We start from the raw sequence: 20,803 nt of genomic DNA, 5'->3' as shown, positions 1-20,803 counted from the left end.
CTGCAGGGACACGACCTTCTTCGCTATGGTCTTGCCACAGGGAGCAGAGAAACTTCTGCTCCAGTGGCTGGAACACCTCCTCCCTCTCCTTACTTGACCTTGGTGCTGCAGGACTGTTCCTCTTCCATTTAACTCACTCCTCTCTCACAGCTGCTGCACACTGTTTTTTACCCTTTCTTGAACGTGTATCACACCAGTGCTATCAGTGATGGGCTCACCTTTGGGCAGCAGTAGGTCCATTTAAGGGCTGGCTGGAACTATCTCTGTCTAATACAGGGGCAGCCCTTGGTCCCTTCTCACGGAATTCAACCCTGTAGCCACTCTGATACCGAAATCTTCCCTCATAAATCCAGTGTGGTCAGACAGTGCAGGTAGGAAGATACAGCTAGAATAAGATGCATAATATCATGTAGATATGGCTCGTCTCCAGCAGAGAAACACATGCAAATTAAGTAGAGTTTTTCTTTAGATGATTGCATATCAGTGGCAAAGTCAAAGAGATCAACTTGCAGCAGCAAGAAATATTCATAGGAATTGACAGAGCCAAAGAAGAAAAAGTATTTATGAGTTTATAGGTAGGGAAATTATTTTGTATGATGGAGACAGCTAGAAAGAAAACCACATTAGCTCATTGGAAGGGCACTGCAAATCACAGGTTCCAAGCAGACACTGTCTAGGCAATCCAATCACTGTCTAAGCAAACCATTAAGAAAGATTTTGATTGCTTGTGAGAATGCCTCAGTAAAATAAATATGAATTATTCAGTCATGTCCTTATGTTTTAATGCTGTGAAAGTAAATACAAAAAAAGAAGCCATAAAATGCTTGTTACTTGGCTTCAAGTCAGTTTCAATACACTAGCAATGTAAACTGTTTCAGTTAAAAAAAAAAAAACAACAAAACACCAGCTAACAAAGAAAAGAGAATTAAGTAAAAACCCCAACAGTATAGAAGAGGACTCTCATTTGAAATCAAAGTGATACAGCTACTGCAATCAGCCTGTAGCATCAAATTTACCCAGAGATCTACAATACATTAATGGCTGGTCACACTACCACATTTCTAACTGTCTTCAACTCTTGTCCAGTACAGCTATTTACTGCAAATCTTCAAACTGTTATTTCCATAAAGGTGTTGACTTAGAAAGTAATACAATCAAGAACTATGTACAGGCCTCATCAGAACTGCATTTTCTGGGAAGGACACAATTAACAGATCTTTTTTCATAGCAACATACACACTTGGTAGAAACAAAATAAATTAAAATATCAGGAGTGTTAGGTCCCACAATCTGCTATGTGCTTGAAAAAGGTTTGGTATAATTCCCACTAAGAATGGTGGAAAGATTCAAGGGAAATTATTTGCAGCAGCAACTATATTCTGTATGAATTCTCATTCCTTTATATTTAAATACAGCAGGAACAAACACTTTGTCAGGTTTTGAGTAGGAGAATTAAAAAATGCAGGATTTGGGGGTCCATTTTTGTCCCAAAGGGAGTGAGGTTAAAATGCTCGTATGCTTTTGACAACCGTTTCCTAGCCAAATATCTATATTTTTCCACTGGGCTATTACTTATTTAATAAAACTAATAAATATAATATGGTCCAAAGACAAATAAACCCCAAACTCTCAAAGGTACTCTGTGGCATTTGTGACCCTCTAACTACAGCTCAGCACCTCTTGGAGCAGGTCTGGAGTGTGTTCTCACCTGCCAAGTCACTCCCACATTGTCTTTGGCCACATCAGCAGAATGGGCCACAGTGTCCACAGCTACGCAAGTAAGACCAGAGGTGTTCTGGCCAGCTCCTTCCCTTCCCACTACTTGGGCAGGAAGAGCTGTCCCACACATGCGTTCCATCCCACACCTATTCTCAGGCTGTGCCAGTGTAAGCACCTTTGCATTTCTGCTGGTGTGACAGATTTCCTGAATTCCCATGCTGTTGTTGCATTTCCCAATTAACACAACCAGAACAGGAAAACAGCAGAAGCCAGTGCATTGCTAATCACCACACTGGAGGTGACTGCATTTCCAGGACAGCTGGCAATCCTTTCAAAGAAGCATGCACATAAGAAAATAATCCAATTAGGCACTTGAAGATTCTTCAAGAAGAACAACATAGTATATGGAAGATTTTGTGTAACCATGTAACCGTTTTGGTCTAACAATGCTAGCAAAAAATCTTAGAGCTAGGCAGTTAATGAAATAATCCCCTTCCTTCAATAAAAGCTCAGGTATGATGATCTACCTGATATTCATTTAGTACTCTTAAAAGTTACATAAAGAATAGCTTGGGAAGTGGGAAGCTTTAATTATTTTTTGTGTTGCTGTGCCACTCAAAGTTCAAACAAACAATAAAGACAGTAAGAGTGAAATGTCTTATCAAAGCATGGATTCCTAAAATCTTTCTACAAAAAAGTGAAATATAGAGAGAAGAGCACTTTCTTTAAGGGACAGAAAGTATCAGTTTGAATGCCTTCCCTACATCTCTCAGGACTAAAAGGCATCACTTTGAAACTCGTAACATTTTTTTACCACAGTAGCAGTGTTTGAAATGGTACAAGGAAGACATTCTCTGAAGGACTTCCTTATTCTACAGATCCTCTGGATTTGAACTATCTGCACAAAGGTGTTGAGTTAATTGTTCTTTGTTCAAGCAACCAGTGAAAAATCGAGAGAGAAGAAGATACCACAAAAACTGAAATACTATAAAGACTGAAAACCAAGCTCCAGAAACAGACTGGATCAGCACTGAAAGAAGAGCTTGTGCAGAACACAAGCGGCATGAGAGGTTTGGAATCGTAAGCAAATACATAATCTCTTTGTTTTCCCCTTTCTTCAAAGAAACAAAACCTCACACACTCTTCAAAAATGAGGACAAGGGTACACAGCCTGGGTGTAAATAGCGCGGAATTGGTGCACTCAATAAACATAACAAAATAAACATTTTCTCTCAGTGCCTGGCTGGTGCCTGGTAAAACATGTTGCCTCGTGCAAAAGCTTCTAACCTATATTTGTGTGTAACACAGAAAAAAAAAGATTCTTCAGATAAGGCAAAGAAGAGGAAGGCAAAAATACTTATCAGTGTGGTTGAGCTTTAAACATATAGTAAACTAACAAAAGATAAGCACTATACCAATGCTCATGCTCACACGTTCCAGCTGCACAGGGAAAGGAAACACAAATGAGAGGGAAAACTAGCAGAATATTACTCAAAACTTTACAGGGAAGGGGCCATGTGCAAAACATATGCAGTTTACCAGGAATCACTGCCAAAATGCATTTGTAGTTAATCTAGTGGGTGAAGGGTGCCAAATAACCCTACTGCCTTCTGTCAGCAGAACATAGGAAATGTTGAGAGGGCACTGGGGGACATAAAGGAAGAAAATGCCACAAGCTCCTTCTGCTTCATCTAGAATACTGTTGAAAGCTATGAAATTTGTAGTAGAACTACTGCAAAACACAAATCTAGGGATGTGGCTATTTATACAATTCTTAGAGCAGTTTTAGTAGGAAAAAGAATGTCAAGAAAGAACACATTTTTCTTTTTCCCTTTTCCTTCTGTTTTTCTGTTTATTCCACCACATTGCTCTATTTCCTTTCTCTGTTCTGCTAGGCACAGGTTTCTTTCTAGAAATAAACTAGACTACTAGAACTAATTTCTTTTTTATAATATTTCCTTCTTTTCTTTTTTTTTTTTATTCTTTGTTGTGCTCCTCCTGCTTTTGTATTTGTCTCATTTTTCCACGGTTTCTTTTCATTACCTTTCTCTTCCTGGATTTCTCCCCTCCCCTCTCCCTGCAGCGGAGGCAGCAGCTGGGAAGCTGTGCCAGCATTAGCCTCCACAATGAGCATCCATTAGGAATGTAATTGACTGGCTTCACACCTTTGCAATCAATTCCCCACGCAGCACAAACCAGGTACTAAGTCCCGGGGTATTGCTGCACAGCTTCAGGTACCTGTTAAGGAAAACAGGTGCCTCAGCACCAAACTTCCAGTAAAATCCCTTGGACCAAATGATGATTTGTAAAAGCACAGGAAAAACCCCTGGACAGCTCCAGGAAGCACAGGGTGCGCTGGGAGTCAAGAGAGTCATAAGGCAAGGCAGAGTACAGGATGCTTTCAATGTCTATGAATGAGGAATAAATGCAGAGGGGAGAAACCTGTACATAAAATCTGTTGTTGGTGATTATGAGGATTTCCTTTAATGTGGTTGGACTATAGAGAATAGGTTTGATAGGCTGTGTTTCTATTAGCAAACAACATACGCTGGCCTCAGGCTCAACACAGTCCCTTAGTCATGGATACAGTCCAGCTCATTAGTCCTCTGCCAGGCAAAGTTTTGGCTCTGGCCACATATCAGCCACTCTGACCTCTCAGGAGGTCCACATTGCTCCAGGACACAGCACAGATGAAGGCACTGTGTTCAGCAGGGAAAAGAGAATTCAGCTGGTATGGGCATGACCTATGGCATACCACTTGCCTAAGAGCCAAAGAACTGACATGGATCTTTTTATTTACTAGTACAAATCCCAGAATTACAGAATAGTTGAGGTTGGAAAGGACCTGTGGAGGTAATTTGGTCCAATCTTCCTGCTCAAGCAAGGCTGCCTAGAGCCAGCTGCCCAGGTCCATGTCTAGAGGACTTTTGATTATGTTCAAGACTGAACAGTCCACAGGATCTCCAGGCAACCTGTGCCCAGTCACCCCAGCAGCAAAAAGAGTGTTTCAGTTTATGCCCACTGCCACTAGTCTTTCCCCCTGGGCACCACTGAAAAGAGCCTGTCTCTGTTCTCTGCATGCTTTTCTTTCAGGTACTCATAGATCATTAAAATCCCCTCAAGCCATCTTTTCAGCCTAAGCAATCCCCAGTCTCTCAGACTTTCTTCCTAGGAGAAATGCTCTGGTGCCCTAATCCTCTTAACGGTCCTTCAGTGGACTATCTCCAGTACATCCATCTTGTACTGGAGAGCCCACAGCTGGAATCCATCTGAAAGGCCACCATGTACTGGTAAATGGATAAGTAGCATGAAAATCCCTTCATTCCTTAGTCCAACCAGTAGGCACGAGGGGCAGGATTGCACCAGGCTGGCCTTGTGCCCTCCCCAGTCCTCCCAGACTACCTCACTATTCACCATCCTCAGCCTTTGTGCTGCCTTGCAGGCACATAAAACAAATCCTCAGTTTCATGCTTAGAAACACCACTGTGAGTGTTCCAGCCTACATCTCCAATATACACACACCCTGCAGAAAACAAGGAAGAGCAAGGGCAGAGAAGCACCCCATTAGGCCCCAGAGGATTCAGAGAGGATTCAGTCTTTATTCCATTTAATTTCAGAATGAAGCTGATACTTGAGGAATTATTATTTTTCCCCAAGTAGAAATCAAGCATCAGAAAGCAAATCTGAATTTTTTTAGAGCCCACAAACAAGTTATTTTGTTTGTTTCTTTGCTGGGAATAGAGCCAAGATCTAGTGATTAAAGTTAAATTTTAAAAAGTACTCAACTGTTTGCTACTTTAAAAGCTGATTTAAGGCATTTAGTGCTAGAAGCTGTTAACTAATGGAAAACTCTGTCACTATGTAATTTCCTGTAAAGGCAGACATATCTTTCACTGTTCTTGAATTCTTTTATCATATAAGACTTTTTAGACTTTTAGAGGTTACTGTCACTTCCTGTTTATTCCTCACTGAGAATATTCATATAGAATTCTTTTCTCCTTTGAGGGCCTATACAAAAATAAAAGGGAGGACAGGATGATGGTGGGGGAGGTGACCTGGGACAATTTCACTTGTAGAGGATCAGCAATAACCCCAAAGAAAGAACCTTTCAAATCCTTGTCCTTAACTCAGACATAAGACCCAAAAGAAAGAATCCATCTCAATGGGAGATAAACAAGCCTTGCAATACTACAGACCACTAATCAAACTATTCAATTAGTAAAGATCCTCCAGGACAAGGCCTAGTAAATTTATGAGAGGGGAAGTCCAGGAGCAGGTTTTCATCATCATAAAACCCTGGTGTCCTTGGAAGTAATTTTGCAGCCAGCTGGGCCAGCAGAGATGTGTAACAAGGACCCAAGGCAATACGAGGGGATTGTCTCCTCGAGCCACCCCAAAGAATAACATTCCTAACAAGGGACTTGGTTTTCCAGGAGTGCCCACACCAACATGGTGCTGCTGCCACTCAGAAGATGCAGCTGCACTTCAGCTGCAACGCTGTACTGGTGTGATAAGACTGGAAAATACAGAAGTGTTTATTTTCCTAGGATATTCCAAAATATCAAAGAGAAAGAAAAAAAGTATGGCACTCAGAATTCCCTGGGCAACAGAGCAACAGAAGCAGCTCGGTCAAGCTGGTGTTAAGAGGACAACTTTGAAACAGGTCATGTCTATAAAGTATAATGTGTAGAATACTAAAAGGCAAAATCCTAAGGGAAATAAAAGATGGTTGAAGCTAAACATTATGAAGTTTTTGACTCAGAAAACAGTAAGTTTAGAGTGAAAAAAGGTGATATACAGCATGCAGCACAAGCAGAACTGAGATCTGGTCTTGTGTTCTGGTACTGCAATGGCAGTCATGGAGACAAAGCGAGTGAAAAATGGTAAGGGAGCAGGTAATCAAGAGTATGCACCCCACTGAGGCATCCAGCCTTTCTCCTTTAAGATGGGCAGAATGTAAAACTCAGACCACTGCTACAACAAAGAAGCACTGAAACTAACCTTTTCTTCATGCCATTAGTTGATGGATTAGGCTGTAGACACAGAAATCAGCATCTGTTTTCCTTGCATACCTTTATACTTAGAGTATAGAATTAAGTATATCATACATATGGTTTAGCATATGAAGAAAACATGATTAATAACAATTTTACATTCTCTACACATGCTACATTTCAAAACACTTGTCTTTTTCTTGGGTGCAGTATGGTACACAGTAACTAAAGCATACTTACCGCACGATGGAATCAATTATACACTCAATGATTTCAAGAGCAGAACTACTCCAGTGTTCCAGAAATGGTTATAGCAGGATTAGTACTGCAATACTTGCACTCTCAGCCAGTTAACTGGGATAATCCTGTAAATCCTGTAAAGGAATGTCATGATACAGAACTAAAGTCATCAAAAGATTTGTGCTTTGGCTTACAATTACTGGAAGATCAGCATATGCAGATACATGTAAGGTAGATTTCCACTTCTGCAGGAAAACATTTGGCTTTCAAAATTACTCTCACACTGTCCCATTGTGGTCTGCAATCAGTAGCGTATTAATGAGACAAAATACCAATATATACCAAACAGCATGTGAGGATAGGCCTCACTTTAAGGTGTGCAGTCATCCCTTTCAATGGCACCAAATCTATCTTTTTTTTCATTTCCTCAGTCACTTCTCCAAGGTGAAAAAATAAACAGCAATGAGAACAGAAATTGCTCCCGTGGGAGTTTTGTAAGGAACTCTCTGTTTCTAGCTTGTTTCATCTCAAGGGACTGAAAGAACACTCTATCTTTCTTGCCAAAATCTGGTTTTCAATTGAGGTCTTTAGACTAACGTGGTCACCACCACCAAAAGGGCAGAGAAGTGGTGGGGAAAAGAGAGAGGCTCAGGTATTTGCAGTTATGGCTAAAGGCAGAGTTTAGGCTGACAAGGTGGGGTTTTTCTTCAGCTTCATGATCTTAAGAGATTTTTTTTTTACTGGTGGTAGATTTGTTTTCACTTTCTGATTTATTTTAAATCTTTTAAAAACAATTTTCCTTTTTCTGTTCACTGATTGTTTTTTGTTTAACCCCATATTACCTATCTCATTCAGCATGTGAACTTCATGTATTATTCAGGTCTCTGTTCAATTCCTGGCCCCTGAAGTAACATAGATTTTCTTCATAGCCTTGTTTTGAGGTCTCTAGGACATTTATCTTCTCCTTGCATGTGTTTTACCAGAACTTAACAAAAAAGCACTCTAATCTGAGCAAGGGATCTCTAAATTACCCACCTAGTACCATCAACATTTTATTGGAAAAATAAACTAAACCTTCAACATTCAAACAAAACCGGAATTCATTCTACCCATCAAAAAGGTCTAGCTATGAACCCCTTATCTGATTCCCAAATTCTCCACCTTCATAATCTCATTTTATTTCAAAGGAAGTTCTGTGTGGGCATGTATGTGTTTTTGTTCTTGCTTACAAACATATTGGGTCCACAGTCAACCCTAAAAGATGTATTATTAACTAAGACAGGGAGGCCTCTTCTCTACGACATTGATTTTTCTGATAAACACCCCAATTTATAAAGTCCTTAAAACGCCCCAAAACAGAGATGCTTTTCTTTATTATTTGACTAGATAGGAACCAAAGTCTAACTTCTCCAGGAAAAAGACTAAAACTATGTGGCAACAGATTTAAAACAGTGAGAAGCTGGTGAAAAGGGCAGGACTGCATTTTGTTTAATCCTGACTTTCATCTTGATTGTGAATGAATTGAAAAGCAAATGAGAAATGAAACCAACAGGCAAAGCCTGCTACTTTAGACCAGGATTGGTAAGCTAAGCAGCTTCTTTCAATAAGAGAGTGAGAAAGCAAGTTCCACTCACCTCTCATTACAGGTAAGTGGGAATACATTCCCATTTCTGCACTACATCAGTCCAGTGAAAAGTGCCCACAAGCTGCAGCCCTTAAAGAACACCAGACGTCCCCCTCTTGTTGTCCTTCACTTATCTGGTACTCCAACAGCATCTTCTCACCTACTAATGAAATGCAACATAAAATTTTTCAAGTTATCTTTAGTTTTACTTGCAAAAAAAAGGGAGAAGAAAATTACTGAGTTGAGACACAAACTGGAAAGATTGAAAATTCCTTTCACAGCTATCTTTATTAAACCAGGCTAGGGGAAGATCTGTATTTGTATCAACACAGGAAGGATACAAATCCTGCTTTATTTTTCAGCGGTAGACAAAAAGAGTTCAGCGCACAAAGATCTAATCAATCCTTTTGCAATTAATTTTGATATTTGGGTAAGAGACTGAATCTAATGAGGGGTTTTGGTGATTTGTGCAAATTTTCCCTTGCTTTTGGAGCAAAAATGCACTGCTTCAAACTAGATTTACATGAGCTGTAATTTGGATACAATTACAGCTCACAAAAAATAATGACTACACTGTAGATATAATTACTTCCCACTTTCCAAGTTAGTTGCTTTCCACTGAAAAATGCTGTTCAGTCAAAAATTACCCTTCTGGAAACATTGCTTTGAATTAAAATGCTTGAGATCCAGGGTGGAATCTGGAGAAGGACAAAGTAACAAAATACCTCTGCAGCTAAGTCATAGACAGTTCCAAACCCATTGTATTTGACTTGAAACACAAGCCAAAACCCAGAAGTTTCTCAAATCTCATGTAAATGACCAAATCATGGCATTGTTTGCTATTCTTATCATTTGGAATACTCATTCTCCTAGAATACTCACTCTCCTAAAATAGTCAGCTTGTCTCCTTTTATATGTCTTACCTTCATTTCATGCTAAACCTTTTTTTTCACATTTTCTATTAAATAAAACTAGTGTGGTTTTCCAGTCTGTGTCATGGATAATTTTTTTTAAACTTGACTTCTTAATAGTTTATGACATCGGCAATTTGTGAGGAATAAGAGCCAATATTCAGCTGTTGTAAATCAATGTTCCTGCAGCAGTTTCCCTGCAGGTCCATTGATTCATAGCAGTTGATCTTCTGACGAATGTATTCCAGTCAGAGAATAGACAAGACAAGGCAGGACCTTAACACATCGAGGAGCAATAAAGTAACGCTGTGACAAAGCCCAGTAAAAAAGGTATCTTGGGAAATGGCTGGGCAAACACTATCAGCCTCCTCTGCTTATTAAATAGCATGAGGCAGCTCTATCAATGACTGGAACATCATGCAATATTTATTCCTTCCTTCAATAAACTTCGATTATAGGCTTGGTGGCACATCCTCTGTTCGACAGCAGATAATACCTGAATGCAGATTTCCTCTTTATATACGCTTCCGTATTCTTTGCACACACACACACACACACACACACACAGAGAAACCTGAACACGTGCTCCTGAGTGTGGAACTCTTTCTGCATTTAAAACCAAGCTAGTAATACTTAATATGAAATAGACATAAAAATCAAAGAAAGGAAGACATCCTCCACCAAGAAACTACTACCATGATCTTACACAAGACAGTCCAGGAAGCTTGTTTGAAGTGCCAGCTGGGTATTTGTGTTGGGTAAGATGCTAGTAATTTCCTCATCTGAAGCTACAGAAACTTTTCCTGATGCTTACAGAATTGAAATTCTGCTTTTCTGCTAGAAAGCAGAATTACGTGGCTTGCTATAGCCAAGTGTTTACTTGTGTAGAGTCAGATCATGTCTCCACATTTTAAATTACAACTTACTTTTCTTGCATTTGCGGGGAGTCAGAGGGATGGCAAGAGGAGGGAAGAGGCTTTTATTTGCCTCATTATTGTCTAGGTTTTTACAAAATTTTATCAGAAGTAGTACTTGTTCTGGGAATTAAAGTTAAGTTATAAATCCCCAACTCTTCTTGTCCTCCAGCAAGAGAAGCACTACATTTAGTGTTGTTTCAGTCATCTGGTGCGTCCTCTGTCACCCATGAACCTGCAAGATTACTGAAACAGCTTTGGTCAGTTGTTCAACAGAGGCAAATCTTGCCATAGCCTTAAAATATCAGGGCACATCTAAGATGATGTGGCCTGGTGTACCCCCTTAAAGGCCTAGATTGTCTTCAGTTGTCATTAGTATTAATTGTGAAAGATTGCTATCGAGACACAAGTGAAAACTGATACAAACGTTTTAACAAATTTTAACTTTTTAACATATTTATCCTGAGAATCAATAGTGCACAAACTTTTCTTGATCTTTGTCTTATCATTAATGTACTTTTCAAGTGGTTTCCAGTTACTTTTCATGCCCCTCATTAAATGCATGACATTGTGTTCACTGAGCCTTCTGATACCTCTATCTCTGCCTACCCACATTGTACTTTGAGACTCGTCCCAGCTCTCTGACTTGCACTCCAAATTCTCTATTTTTATTCCTTGTGTTAAAGTTCGATGAAGAACTTACAATTTAGCCAAGTTGGTTTATTTCCACACTTATTTTACCACTGTACCCTTAATATTAATTCACCAAAGAGTTGTGAGCTAACTTCATCTTGTTTTTCTTTCAGATCTGAGCCTTATAAAACACCCCATAAATTCCTGCCACTTCCACTGTTACAGGATTTGCAAGGAAAGGGTGAAGATTCACAGCCTGTTCCTCAGCTTTCCAGGCACCTGTAGTCACACTGGACTTTTGAAAAATGGTGTGATCTCCAGCAGCCAAGGACTTGTGTCATCAGTATGAGAGGGATGGAGCAGACGCAAACAATTAAGTTTTGTCAGATACTTCAGAGCATTTGGACATGGCATAAATTCACAGCTCTAAGCATGTGAAATATTAATGTAGATACAATTACAAAGATATTTCATTATGTATCATGTCCAGTCATTCATATCCTGTTACAGAAAAAAGAATAATTTTACTATCTAATCCAGGCAAATCCCAAATTAAAGAGAGCAAAATGCTCTGTTTAGAAGGGAGAGCAACAAATCTTGTTTTAGCAGAACTTTAAACTTACCCTGGTATCATCTGTTGACCCCAGCCTAGTACAGAGTGTTTGATCCAGTAACAACTGACTTGGGTAACTCAAAATGATGCCTCAGAATACTGTTTTATAAAAAGTTACTGGTTTCTAGAGAAAAAGCTAAAATTCTCAGTGACATGGTTATCTTCCATATGGAGATTGCAAAGAGAGCAGTCTGCAGCAACCAGAAGGAGTAGAGAGCCACATGAAGTCAGCATTTCATTCTTTTGAGCATATGAACACTGCAATTCAAAACGACAAGGGTGCCTTTTACATTTTTTCCTTCTCAGAAGTGGCAGACAGATGTCTTCTATAGCTTGGCATCTGCAGTCCTTACCCAGCTCCTATGTACGGACTTCATCTCAAAGCCAAGAAGCCAAGATCACATATTGAAGCAGAGTAGGAGACGGAAACTCAAATGGCAGAAATTGTACTAATTTATATGTGCAGAAGTTGTGCACTGCCTGGATGTGGCAGTGATACCCATTTTTCTTAAGCTTTGACTAACAAGTAATTCCAGACATATTAAGCTAAGGATAGGGAGCACAGTCTGGCATTATGTTCAGGAGTCTGTACCAGGGACAAAGCAGATTATTCGTGATTGACAGAAAATAACTATGCAAGATCAAAAGATAATTAATTACTTTTCTGTGAAAAAAAAAAAAAGATCAGCTCCATCATCCTTGGGCTGGCAAGAAATACCAAACTCATCTATAAAGCTCTTCCTTCCATTTCTCTCCACTCAGTAAATTCCACTGTGTTAGGTAATGATATCAATGTGACATTTTCCCTCTAATTAGCCTGCTTTTAATGAAGTTAAGAAGCACGTCAAAGAACTATGAAAAATATTTTTAAAAAACCCACAAACATGATATTAAAATTTAGAAAAGGAAAGGGGAAAATAAGAGCTCTCCAGCAAAGATCTGTGTGAAAATGCACTAGAGCCACTGTGAGCCTGGACAATTCAGATTCTCTCCTGTGGCTCACAGCCCCATATTTAGAGGTGCTCAAATCTTTTCAGGGACTCCTGCAAGAGTTACAGCTTTCAGTGCCTTATGAGAAATGTGTATGAGTGGATATGCCTTGCAGTGCAAGCCTTACAGACAAGTAGTTGGCTAGGACATACGATTCTGTTTGTCCCTAAAAGGGTATAACTAAAACACCTATGGATTCTCTGCCCCATCAGTCAGCAGTATATTAGGCAAAATGCATTATGCATGATACTATGTACACTGTATCTAGCTTCCCAAGGAGTTATTGTTAGGAGGGTGTTTTTCAGTTTCTTTAGTCTATGGGTCTGTCTCATGAATATTGAATGCTTGTTTTCTCGAACAATATTGTACTTGGAAGAAAACACCCTAGGTCCATCCTAACAATAAGTGTCCCCAGGGAGAGGGAAGAACAGATACAGCTAAAAGCCCAGCAAAACTTTTACAATTGCAAACATTGATGAACTGCAGTATTATCTCTAAGATAAGCACACGACAAAGTTAATAATGTCCTACACTTTTGCTGGTATTCTGGTTTTCTGGCTAAGACATAAAGAAGAGCCAACACTATTTTCAACACTAAATCTACTATTCCACTGTGTAAACCACTCAAGAGACAATGTAGCCACACTGCAAAAATCTTACTCACTTTTGGACTACTTGTTATTCACACTCAAGAAGTTTTTGTGCAACTTCTCATAAAGCATGTGAAACTTTGCCAGCCTTTAAAACACCTCCAAATTTAAGAATGCCTACAAAGGTAGTGATTTAGGTTAGATCTATTTGCATTTTTGTACAATTTTAAGAACCAAATCAGGCAAAAATTTTCCAGAATGAACATTCAGAAGCCTCAGATCCATCTTCACTTAACCATCAGCATCAAAGCTTCGACATGCCTACATCACTGCAACAAATGGCTTGTGGCCCATACTTCACTAGGGCATTTTTAAAAATGTCTTACTCTAGCCACATTGCAGCAGGCTCAACAAGGCAAACTCCTATTAGCAACAAAGTCCAGCTGAGGATCTTTCTTTTCATTTTGTTTTGAATAAAATGTTTAATGTCAGACAGTGCGAAGGCTCTCTACTTGACCCTAGTGAGGTCTCATCTGGAGCAGTGTCCAGTTCTGGGCTCCTCAGTACAAGAACGACAAGGAGCTCCTGGAGAGGGTCCAGTGGATGTCCACAAGGATAATTGGGGGGCTGAAGCATCTCTCATGATGAGAGACTGCAGGAGCTGGGCCTGTTCAGTCTGGAGAAGAGTAGAGTGAGAAGGTATCTCAATCATACATATAAATACCTTAAAGGTAAGTGCCAAGAAGAGGATGTCAGACTTTTTTTAGTGGTGCCCAGACACAGGATGAGAAACAGTGGACATGAACTATACCACAAACAGTTCCCCCTCAACATAAGGAAAAACTTTTTTACATTAAGGGAGGCAGAGCACTGAACAGGCTGCCCAGGCAGGAAGTGGAATCTCCCTCTCTGGACACACTCAAAATCCTCCTGGACATATTCCTGCATCACCTGCTAGAGGTGAGCCTGCCTTGGCAGGGGGCTGGATCAAAGATCTGCAGAAGTCCCTTCCAACCTTAACAATTCTGTGAAATAGCAACAAAAGCTCTTGCAAAGCTATCCATTATCCTTCTAGCAAGAGCATGATTGTCATAAAACATGATCAACTGAATTCCTTTTAGTCTTATGAAAAGTTCTTGGCTCTTTATTTTGGTTAGCAATGAAAATATAGACAGGTGAATAAAAATTCACCAGATAAATAAGTATTCAGGAATTATTCCTGCTAACAAATACAAAATATAAATACATTAAGATCTACATTTCAATTTTAATGTTGCAGTTCTAGTAATTATATTAATAGCATTTTTTAAAGATTAAATTATTGTCTTTGAAACAATTCAGGAGAGTGACTCAAACTCATAAGAGTAAAGAGGTTTTTTTAGACAAAACCAACAAACCAACCTGAGCTTATCTCTCTGTTATGTTAAAAGCACATAATCTGAAGCATTAGACATTCATTAAAGTGAAGTGTGGGCTTTTTGTTCAGTAGTGTCCTAGGATGCGGTGACCGATTTCACTTCAAAATGTTTTGATCAAACAGTTCATCATTGTATTATTTATGGCTAGAGATGACAGACTGTTTTCTGATAGACTGGTAACCCACTTGAAATCTTTGCCCCTCACCAAGCCTGAAGAGATTTGACACAATTTTCCTGGAAATAAGGATCTGAGACCACGTTGTTCATGACCTGAACTCTTTTGTGAGGATGTCACACAATGCCAGCCCAACAATGCCAGTCTGCGGCATGTCCAACAAGAGCACCATCAGATCCAGCATTACACTGGCATGGATGAGCATTTCATGTCTGGGTTATCCTGACCAAGTAGCCAACAGCCACTTAACAGAGCCTGTGTACATTCAGACAGTGGATGCTCTGTTGTACTGCCAGAGCAAGAGGACGATGTGTACAGCTCTTAGGAGGCTGATGTTTATAAAGCATCTGCACTGCTGTCCTCCCACTGGCATGATCTCCCAAAGAACTGTGTCCTCACACAGAGCCCCCAGTCGTGTGAGCAGCTAGATCATGTCACTGGATCCCAAAAAATATGGAACATGAGTCACCATGCGGGCAACCACCACCATCAATCAGATCAGGACAAAGGCGTGATGCCTTCACTAGGGGACACCCAGTCTGCTCCTCTTGAACACAAATTGGAGCAGGTGCCTGATGCCCTTAGCTCAGCTCAGCTCCAGCAGGCTGCTCCTAACAGTAAGCAGTGTACATCAAGATTTGGCTCCAAAGAATCATTCCCCTTAGCTTTAGTTGTTCTGTCTGGGTGATAATTCTTGTCTGTTGTAGATTCACAGGATCATTAAGGTTGAAAAAGACCTTTAAGATCATCAAGGTATAGATCAATATGTGTTCTTAGTCCCCAGTGCTTTCAAAATACATTTATACCTAATAATTCAGGAAAAAAAAATCTCAGTTTAGAAGTGTTTAGTCTGCTTTTTGTAGGGAAGGCTCACTCACTAAGGGAGAGGAGGGAGATTTTTAAAGAGCTCTGAGTTAACTGCTTCTTTTTCCTCTGAGTTTGAAAATGTTGGACATCTTCATGGACAGGTTGACATCATCAACATGGACAGGTTGAAACAATTTGACCTTCTGGAGGTTATGATTATGATATGGTGGTCACAGAGGTAGGTGTTTCTGATCATGGTAATAGCAGGGCATAAATAAGTGTTGGACATGGCACACAGCACATAATCCCCCTCACTACATCAAAGAGATATTGCTGGGCAATCAGTGTTAGAGCAGCCTTGTCAAAAGTGGGGAATATTGGGTTCATCCAGTGGGCAATTTCCAGGACTTCTAAGTATCTCCTTTACACCACTCTTAAATCAAATTCCTTTCTTCAGCTCACTGCAAGGCAACCAGAGTTGTTGTCCAAAGAACACTGTTATTTCTTTATTCCACTCTGACCAATCTAAACAACTGTGTAGCACTTACACCTTCCATGGACGTTTCTGGCATTTCTATTTAAATAGAAATTGTCAGAATAACAATTCCTATTTTGCATCCAGGTTAATTCAATTTTCTTCCATATTACGAGGTATAATTTAACAGCAGAAGTGAAATAACAAGACTCTAGCTGTCCTATCTGCTTACACATCAAACAGAAATACTGTCTCCTCTGAAGGACACTAAAAAGCCCTTATTGGCTGTCCAGTCTGTCCAGTGTCAAATTACTTTGCTATTCTTACGTCCTGATTCTAGTTTTAGCATATATGAAAGCACGCAAATGTTTGGAAGACAAAATGCTAAAACATTGTACTTGTTATTTATAGAACTTCCTTTTTTAGGTTTTCAATTGTTTGACAAACTTGATTAGTGAAATATTCCCCTTTCCAAGGAGAGTAGTGTGGAGCAAACAGTGTCTCCTACAGCATTCTGTTAATTTCACACAATGGAAAAGACAATTTTGTCCTGGTCCAGGCAGAGAGGTGGAGAGCACATAGGAAATGCACAAAGTATTTTGGAAGGTACAAAAGGCACAATGTATTTCCTTTCTGTAGTAGTCTATTTTTATAATAAATTAACTAATATGTATATTGAAGTGTGCTGGACTGGCTTCTCCTACACAATCATAAAAGGAAATATTAATTATGGAATAAAGCATAATTGTCTAAACAATAAACAATGCCATCCAGTACCTGTGAATATGTGTTTTAGTTTCATAGATAATAGCACTATCACAGCCTCTTGCTCAAAAAAACCCATCTGATGAAGCAGGTACTTCAAGTCTGAATGGCAGAGGACTCAAGGTCTGTTAGAAACTTCTCTGAAGGCCAAAGACTCTCCTGAGATGCATGACATTTATCTGAGGTAACAACAAGCAAGAGAAGCTCCAATATAACCATTAAAGTACTGCTGAAAGCACAGAGAATTTGCCAGCAACAGGCACATCACATATCTTTGCTATTTTTATCTAGCACATTGATTTCCATTTCCAATTTTCAGCTTGCACAAAAGCCCCTATACTGTGGTCAGTTTGGAAGATACATATAGCAAGTTCCCACAGAAAATCAGTTTGGTCTTTCAGAGAGGAAAACAAACAAACACACAAAAAGCATATTAAAAAGCAAGTGATTTGGGATTGGGTGATCCCATAGAAAGTGACTGTGTTTTTTTCTGTTCCACTTTGCCATATCTTCTGGAAACTACAGGGAACAAAATTTGAAGACATCACACAAGTAACTTTTCCAGTTGATCTATAGGAAGCTTGCATACCAACTGCCTGAATTTCATGGGACACAGGTTAAAATCTGATTTTCTAAAAAATCCAACCCTATCCTTGGAAAAGGGATTTTTCCTCTCATTTTCCTTCTTCACACAACTGCAGGATAGTGGGTAATTCTAATTAAAATCCATGAATTTGCATTAGTGCACACAGTTCACACCAGGAGTACACTTTTGAAACAGACTTTGCCATGAGGCTGGTGAGGCAGTGGCACAGGCTGCCCAGAGCAGCTGTGGCTGCCCCACTCCTGAAGGTGTTCAAGGCCAGGCTGAGGGGCTCTGAGCAACCTGGTCTAGTGGGAGGTGTCCCTTCCTATGGCAGGGGGGGTTGGAACAAGATGGTCTTCAAGCTCCCTTCCAACCCAAGCCAGTTTCTTTTACTATGATTATTCCCACTTGATGTTCTTTTGTTTCCATTGCAGAGCAGTCTGTGAGTGTTCAAACATCCTCAGCACCAGCTCTGCTGATCTGCTTCTATAGGACTCTTATTTAGGTAGATTAGTCAGGGACTAATATATTAGTTTGAGGCACTGCTCTGTGAAAGGAGGTCAGAACTCTTCAGGCAGAGGACCCAGATTCCTTACTGCTGGTAAACCAAAATTTCTCACTTAGTTTTTGGATTGGCTCCAAGCAGAGTTTACCTTCATCTCAAGTGGGAGAAAAGAGACTACCATGAAAGCATTTACATAGAAATTACTGAATTAAAATTAAAAATATTTGGAAAAACAAAATACTGAAAGTTTAATGTCTGAATCAACACCCAAAAAATAGCAGAACAATGTGCTGAATTAAAATATATTCTCTATTTTACATCTAAAATTCATGCAGTTGGTCCTAATAATCTGTTCACTAATTTGCCTGTTAATTCCAGAAAACCATCCCATTCCCTTCCCTGCTATACTCTGCCAATTATTCCTACTTCATTGTAATCCTCCAGAGTGACACTCCATCATCTTCACATCAAAAAAAAAAAAAAAAAACAAAAAAAAAAAAAAACCAAAAAACCAACCAAAAAAAAAAAAAAAAAAAAAAACAAAAAAAAAAAAAAAAAAAAAACAAAAAACCACCACCAAAAAACCCCCCAAACATTAATTTGACTGAACATAGGACAGAATATTACCTATAAGTGTCAGGGTCCAGATGGAAGTAAAAAAATTCTGCATAGTAGTAATCAGAAAAAGATGTAATACACAGAAACAAAATAATGTATTTCTTGTCATGCACCTGGAGATGGAGCCCCCTGGTGCCACAGGATTTCTCCAAGGCTGCATCTCCAAGCTTGGTGTCGCTCCCACACTCACAAGCAGGCTCTGCTCCAGCTCTCAGCAGAGGGACAGGGACATGAGCACCATGGCTTGTGCCCTAACTATTGGTGCCAGCCATCCCCCTTGCAGGACAGACATAAGGAAATCTCTCCATCCCTATGTTCTCATGCTGCCTTCCTGCTCCAAAACTTCCAGCTTTGTGCTGGCACAGCACAAAGTGTGTGCTTAACCATACACACTCATTTGCCATCTCAGCTAAACAGGAGAAAACGTTTGGCAGATAAATAGAGAAAGCAATTGAGGACACAGGTGTCTTAAGTGTCAGGGGGAAAGGTTAGAGAAACTCAAATCCTTTAACAGACTCTTGCCAGAAGACAAATCTTTAAAAGCCTGCAGTATCTAAACTATGGCATCTTTCAGCTTCCTCCTCAGGGATGTATCTATATTAGCATTTACTGCATTGCAGGGTTCACTTTAGGTTTAAATTTGTTTTGCATATATACTTGGGTTCTTGCAATATCACTCAAGCTCTGGTGCAGTCAAAGCGCTTTCCCTCCTGGTGCTCCAAGGCTGAAGCCTTGGGCAGAGGGCAGCCTCTGTCCCACCCCACCTGTGATGGTGGCACAGGGCTCTCCTGTGGCTGACACTCTCCAATCCATGGTGCACACCTAGGCCCAGCACCTGACAAAAACACTGCACCTGCAGCCTAGAGGTCACTGCAAATTAAATCCCAATTCCTACCTTTTGTACCACATCAATAAGTAAAGTAATACATAGTCTGAGTTTCAGCAGGCAACTCACCTCACAGTCCTGCTGTCATATTTGCTCATGCCAAACAGGCTTTCTGCTCTTCTGTCTCTGCTCAAAACAATTCTAAAATGCCATTAATTAACATATATTTACCAAGGACAGAAACTTTCCTACAACTTCCAAATTTTCACTGAAGAAAAAATAAGTCAGAAAATAATCACCAAGGACTGTACATACAGGTATTAAGGAATTCAATTAGGAAAATCCAGTGTTCAAAAGTCAGTTAGTCAGGCTATAGATTGTGCAGCACTGCTGACTTTAATAACCTGACATTATTCCTGTTTCCTTTATTCCATTTCATATGGCATTGCCTTTCTGTCAGTTCATGAGCACAGATAGGGGGTTTGGTTGTCACACATATGCACACACACACTCCCTCTCATTCCATTTGCCCAATCCCAGATATATTTATAAGTGAACTGATGTTCCAGATCAGCTCAACGTAAATGTAGTGTGTATTTGTTCAACCAGGCTAATATGTCAGACTTAAATGCCTGCATTTATATCTGTCTGATGTGAATTATTCATGAGCAGGTATTAGCAAGTGCTCTCTCCTTCTCTTCTGTTAAGCTTTGAGCTGGTCCCTTGGGAGCTCATTATCTACAGTGGGTTTCACAAGGGCTTGATGTGACTCTACCAGAATTGTTATTGTACCTTCCCAGAAAGACTGTGATACTCTTCCCAGACACCTACAGTTCAATTCAGAGTCGACTATTTAATTGTCTAATAGCAATGAGTATTTTTCCCACTGAGCCAAAGTAGTGAAATTGAATTATCTGGAATATTACCGGGTTTTTTTTCCAGAGACAGACAGAGCCATTGGGCAGGTATGGCTGAAATAATTTTAGGGCTTTCCCTGGTAATCTGCTTCGACTAACTTTTCCCTTTTCAAATGAGGTTTTAATTTTGCTTTTTTTAAAAGCACTTCGAGACGGCAATTCTGCCCGATTCCAGCGCCGATGCGGGAGATGAAGGGCAGCCCGCAGCTCAGGTGCCGTATCCCACTCGGCAGCGCCCTGTCAGCAGCTGGGAGGCGGTGAGAGAGCTGGGCCATGGCCATCCCCGCCACCTCCGAGCCTCGCACCGCCAGGATGACGGGACACGCCCCCCCCGCTCTGTCACCACCGGCGCCTCAGCTCGGGCGCGGCTGGGCATCGGCAGCCAGGGCTCCCCGCGCTGCGGAGGTGGCGGCAGCTCGCCTTTTCCCCTCTCGCACGCCGCGTGGCACCGTCCTGCCGCGGGATCTCGTGGCTTTTCCCTGG

This window comes from Geospiza fortis, unplaced genomic scaffold, assembly GCF_000277835.1.
Source record: "Geospiza fortis unplaced genomic scaffold, GeoFor_1.0 scaffold346, whole genome shotgun sequence".
Classification (NCBI taxonomy): Eukaryota; Metazoa; Chordata; class Aves; order Passeriformes; family Thraupidae; genus Geospiza; species Geospiza fortis.
Note: the sequence above shows the minus strand (reverse complement) of the source record.